The following is a 5906-nucleotide window of genomic DNA, read 5'->3' on the forward strand; positions in this document are numbered from 1 at the left end:
ATTTAAAGATTGTGTTATATATGCAGGAAAGGAATCCCATGTTTTATCACAAAGAAGAATGCAAAGTATGTGAACCTATTATGCCTACCACGGTTTCCAAAGCTAACCTACATTTATAAGCTCTCACCGCTGTAACATCCATAGATGAAAACTCAAAGGATCTGAAAAAAGTAGAGGCTAAGTATCAAATCAAACAAAGACAAAAATGTAAAGAGTCTTCGTAAATAATCTAAAGAGCCTTTGTAGATATGACCAAATTAATGCATAGCAACAGTAGAGAGAATGCACCACAACCTACAAAAGATGATGATTCATTGGAACAAATTTCCCATCCAATTTGTAATGATATGTACTCATTTATGAAATGAAACAATTTCGGCCTCCTCTAAATATAAAGGAGTCCTTCGGCAGGCCAACTGTAACAAAGAGGATATCTTCTTAGGAGATCATAATCATAAATAAAAAATAAGAATAAAAACACAACAGAAAAAGAAGAATATAGCAAAACAGACGCATCTTAGTCAAGAAAGAGTTGGACATGTACTACATAACCACAAATACTAAAGCACTCCTAATACTTGCATTCCTTCTGCAAAACACAAATACCAACATTTCTTCATTACACTCGCATAGGACACCTATATTCCAAATCAAGTGTACATTTAACGAAAAAATGACCTGTTCAATGCAAAGGTTCAAACTCCACGAAATGCAAAGGTTCAAACTCCACGAAAAAATGACCTGTTCAATGTAAAGGTTCAACCCAAAATGATACATGTATAGATATCAAGATACATGTACAGATATAAATTCTACTGTGACAAATACTAAAAAAAATGAAGACGTTTGATTTATCTATCCTGGAGTTGTTCTCAGTTCGTGTCCATTGTATCAAGAGAAGATTAAAGAGAGGTGTGATTCTGTGAAGTTCTTGAAGTCACATTGAGAAAGGTAGACACGTCTCAATTTAGCCAAGAAAGAGGTGCAGAACGAAATGAATCCTAGAAATGAGTATAAGGTAGGAAGGGTAATTTACTCACATGCAAGCCATGCCCAGCCTGAACCAAATTGTGTTGCAGCAGCAAGCTTGAACTGCTCGACAATTTTTCAAAAGAACCAAAATCTCTTTCAATCAGTTTTAGAAGTTCCCCCGATGGATTTCCGCCACCACCAGGTTTCATGGACTCCCAAAAGAAATCATGGTTCCATACCTGAAATAGATTGGTCAAGATTACAAAACCTGTGGTTCAGAAACATGAATTAGAAACATGAAAGCTGGAAGAATGTCGCCGTTATTGTACGCTATAACTATAGTTTCCTCTAGTGACTTCCCATCTAGATCTGTTTCATCAATTTGCTTGTTCAAGTTATCTACATAAGCTCTGTGGTGCTTTCCCCAATGGTACTCAAATTTATCCTGGCTCATAAATGGCTCCAAATCATCCTGAGAATTTTCATTGCAGAAATATTGGTTAATCGTGGATTATCCGCCAAAAGCAAAAATAACAGCATGTGCACGACATGTGTTTATAGAATTTCAAGAACGACATGAATCTCGTTTAAATTATGCCATATATGGTTAACAACAGAAAGATAAGCACACATCCAATATCTAAATACAAAAAATATATTTTATAAGTTTCTATTTTATTTTCTAATTATTAGAATACTTAAATCAAATAAGGGTTAGTAATTCCTTGTGTAGGTTATAATGATTCAACAACCCAATACCTTAATTGTTGGTTGGACTTAATTTAGCTAAAACTGTGGTGTGAAAAATCAGGTTTAGCTGATGTTGTATGACATTGAAAGATATACCCGTTAAGAGCTCTCCTAATACTTGTATTCCCTCTGCAAAATACAAACACAGCATTACCTCATTACTCTCCCATGAATCATCAAATGTACAAAAATACAAAGTATAAAAATCAAATGTACATTCAAGGAAAAAATGACCAGTTAAACGCAAAGGTTCAAATTCCACATATGACTTCTACGAGGAACTCGCAAAGAAATGAGAAAAAAAGACCTTAGAAGAGATCATCAGATAAAAGTACAACAACCAACTGCAGCCTCTTGTACTCATCAATTAGGCTCCCTTTTTGCCAAGTTTCTCCATCTGTTGCAGATTATGTGAGGGATACCCATATATGGGTGAGATGATTTATAGTTTTATAGTCTCTCTTCTATGAAACATCAAGCAAAATGTCCTCCATAAATATCTGAGAAGTTTTCATAGTACATATTCCATGTGACACGTATAGGGAACTCGCAAAGAAATCGAGAAAACAAGACTGTAATATATACAAAGAAACATGAACAATTAATAGTATAGTAGAGATCACCATATGAAACACAACCATTGCAATCTCTTCTGCACAATTAGGCTCCCCTTATGCCAAGTTCTTGCACCAATAGCAGATTCACTGAGATTCACATATATGACAGGATTTTTAGTTTTAGTACAACAAATGCAAAGAGTAAAAATGAAAAAAGATAAAAGAAATTACAACAAAGAAAGTGGCAAATGAACAAAACAAAAAATATGCAAAAAAAAACTGCAGAATTCCTTATCCTTGGGATAGAGATGTTCTCTAGAATTAGGTAAGGTTTCTTGTATATGCCTCCAACTAAAACAGGACACACCATTAAAGGACAATTATCCAAAATGCCAAAATAAATACATTATATGTAACTAATAAAAATGTTCATCTTCTCTTTTCTTAAGAAAGATTTCTTATAGCTAATACTCTTCTCTTTAAGTACATTTGTCTTCGTAATCGTCAACGAACATCTTGTTCACCAGTGCAAGAAAGCCTCAGATAGTTGGGATGCCTACTTGATCTTGAATTTTAGCCTTAAAACTTTGCAGCATACTTCAAAAACCTCAAGACGCCTACTTGATCTTGAATTTTAGCCTGAAAACTTTGCAGCATACTTCAACAACCTCTAGACCTACTTGATCTTGAATTTTAGCCTGAAAACTTTGCAGCATACTTCAACAACCTCTAGACGCTTACTTGATCATGAATTTTAGCCTTAAAACTTTGCAGTATACTTTAAAAAACTCTAAACGAAAAATCTAGACGCCTTGCTTCAACTTCAAAGGTTCCATCTCTTTAAAAAATATCCAAAACAAATCACAATGGTGTGTATAGAAGACGGGAAACTAGCAAAAAGAGCAGTTTAATAGATGGACCAATATCTAGTAAAAAAGAGGCAGCTTAATCGACTCTCATTTTTTACCAGCACTTAATACTCCACTAAGACATAAAAATATAAGAAATGAGATAATATAGACCTTTTCCCTTACCAATGGCATTTTAAAGACGACCGACTGCTGTTGAATCACATTATATGACATTACCATATCAGTTAACACTCTTGGAACTAAATGAAGAACTAAGTCAACCATGACGAAAGGTTCGTCACACCGTTTACTAAACAGAGCTCAATTTAGTAGAGGAGATTCTTACAAAAATCACACACAGTAATAGCTCCTCCTGGTGAAATCATGTCGCAAAGAGCTATCCAAAATCTTTCATCTTGAATAGAGAATGCTTATATAATCCCAAAGCTTCCAAAGACCTTATATCCTGCTAATAGCATTGTAAGTAAGCACAAAGAGTGTTAACTGAATAGTGAAGGATGAATCATTGAAGATTTTTGATTAATACAGACTCTACTTTATTCTCCATTGCAATAAGTATCTCCAAACATTGATATCCAAACTTTACTCTGCAAAACTCTAAACATTCTAGACATTCATACTTCACTCTGCAAAACAAACGCATGTCTAAAGTATCCAAGAGGTGGACATGTAATATAGAACTATAAATACCGAACACACATAAACACGAAATTCTAAGCACAAAAATCAGTAATGCTACTTTGCACATCTTAGGACACCGCAGAACAAGTACATCCCCGAGAGAGCAAACATGATTCATTAATCCAAAGGTTTAAACTAAAGCATCTCCTTCATAATGTCAACCATAACTTTCAAATACCACGGTACATTCATAGCATCTCTCGCCTGTAAATCAAAAAGCAAAATGACCGTGATAAATCTGGCCACAGCTTCCACAATATTTATCCCCCTGTGACACCAACAAGGAACTCGTGAAGAAATCAAGAAAACTAGATCTTGAATAAAGAAATCATGGAGAAACGTAAAGAATTTGTGGTCATAGTAGAGATCACCAGATGAAATACAACAGTAGCCATTTGAAGATTGTGTTATATATGCAGGAAAGAAATCCCATTTTTTATCAGAAAGCAGAATGCAAAGTATGTGAACCTATTATGCTTACCAGGGGTTTCAAAGGTAACCTTCATTTCAAGGCAATCTCCGCTGTAACATCCACAGATGAAAACACAAAAGATCTGACAAAAGTAGAGGCTAAGTATCAAATCTAACAAAGACTGAAATGTAAAGAGTCTTCGTAGATAATGTAAAAAGCCTTTGTAGATATGACCAAATTAATGCATAGCAACAGTAGAGAGGATGCACCTCAACCTACAAAAGATGACGATTCATTGGAACAAATTTTGCATCCAATTTGTAATGACATGTAACATCCAATGAAGGAGTCCCTCGGCCGGCCAACTGTAACTAAGAGGATATCTTCTTAGGAGATCATAATTATAAATAAAAAATAACAATAAAAACACAACAGAAAAACAAGAATATAGCAAAACAGATGTATCTTAGTCAAGAAAGAGTTGGACATGTACTACATAACCACAAATACTAAAACACTCATAATACTTGCATTCCTTCTGCAAAACACAAAAATCAACATTTCTTCGTTACACTCGCATAGGACACCTATATTCCAAATCAAGTGTACATTTAATGAAAAAATGACCTGTTCAATGCAAAGGTTCAAACTCCACGAAATTCATAGCCTCTCTCCAATGAATCAAGAAAAATGTCCATGACAATCATCTAACAGTTCTCACAGCACATATTCCATGTGACTCGTATCGGAAAAGATCTTAATATATACAAGTAAACATGAAGAATCAAGAGTCGTAGTAGAGATCACCAGATGAAAGTACAATAACAACGACAATAACCAATTGTAGCGTCTTCTGCTCAACTAGGCTCCCCCATTAAGTCAATTTCTTGCTCCAGTTGCAGACTCTTTAAGGGATACCGGTATGGGAGAGATGATTTTAAGTTTCATAGCCTCTCTCCCATGAAACATCAAGTAGAATGTCCATGACAATCATCTAAGCAGTCTTCACAGTACATATTCCATGTGACGCCTACAGGGAACTCACGAAGAAATCGAGAAAACAAGACCTTAATATTACACAAAGAAACACACAGAATTAATAGTTATAGTAGAGATCACAAAATGAAAGTACAACAACAACAACCAATTGCAGCCTCTTGTGCTCAATTAGGCTCCACTTATGCCAAGTCCTTAAACCCATTGCAGATTCTGTAAGGCACACCCATATGGAAGAAAAGTTCAGTTTTAGCCTTATATCAGATATGACAAGAATAAAAATGAAAAAAGAAAAAAGAAATTATAACAAAGTGTAGAAATATATTGTATATTTCCTTATGTTCTATGAGAATTACATATGCTGTATTTATAGACTGCATAAGGCAGGATTTGAAAGAGAAATCTGACCTAAGAATCAGGGGAATTAATTTCCCATGAATGCTAATTCTAATTACAGAAAAGAACAGGAAATAATAGCTAATTAATTACATTAATCATAATCCTTATTGATTATTCCATACTCCCCCTCAATCTGGGTGGTAGATGTCTATCATACCCAGATTGGATCTGATATTCTCGTATATGTTCCTTGGAAGGGCTTTTGTTAGAATGTCTGCAGTTTGCTGGCATGATGGAATATGATTAACACTTATAATTTCATGATCA

General features: G+C 34.7%; 2 long non-coding RNA genes across 2 annotated transcripts; both read right to left on the minus strand.

Moving 5' to 3' along the window:
* Window positions 1–574: 574 nt before the first annotated feature.
* On the minus strand, window positions 575–1853 carry LOC127075303 (uncharacterized). The gene is made up of 3 exons (XR_007786367.1): window positions 1732–1853; window positions 1041–1444; window positions 575–741 (listed from the first exon to the last, which is right to left on the minus strand). It is a non-coding gene; the product is annotated as an uncharacterized LOC127075303 (long non-coding RNA).
* Window positions 1854–3795: 1942 nt separating this feature from the next.
* LOC127075302 (uncharacterized) lies at window positions 3796–5525 on the minus strand. Its single transcript, XR_007786366.1, has 4 exons — window positions 4872–5525; window positions 4514–4609; window positions 4314–4386; window positions 3796–4100 (listed from the first exon to the last, which is right to left on the minus strand). It is a non-coding gene; the product is annotated as an uncharacterized LOC127075302 (long non-coding RNA).
* Between the last annotated feature and the right edge of the window lie 381 nt (window positions 5526–5906).

Source organism: Lathyrus oleraceus, chromosome 4, assembly GCF_024323335.1.
Source record: "Lathyrus oleraceus cultivar Zhongwan6 chromosome 4, CAAS_Psat_ZW6_1.0, whole genome shotgun sequence".
Taxonomy (NCBI): Eukaryota; Viridiplantae; Streptophyta; class Magnoliopsida; order Fabales; family Fabaceae; genus Lathyrus; species Lathyrus oleraceus.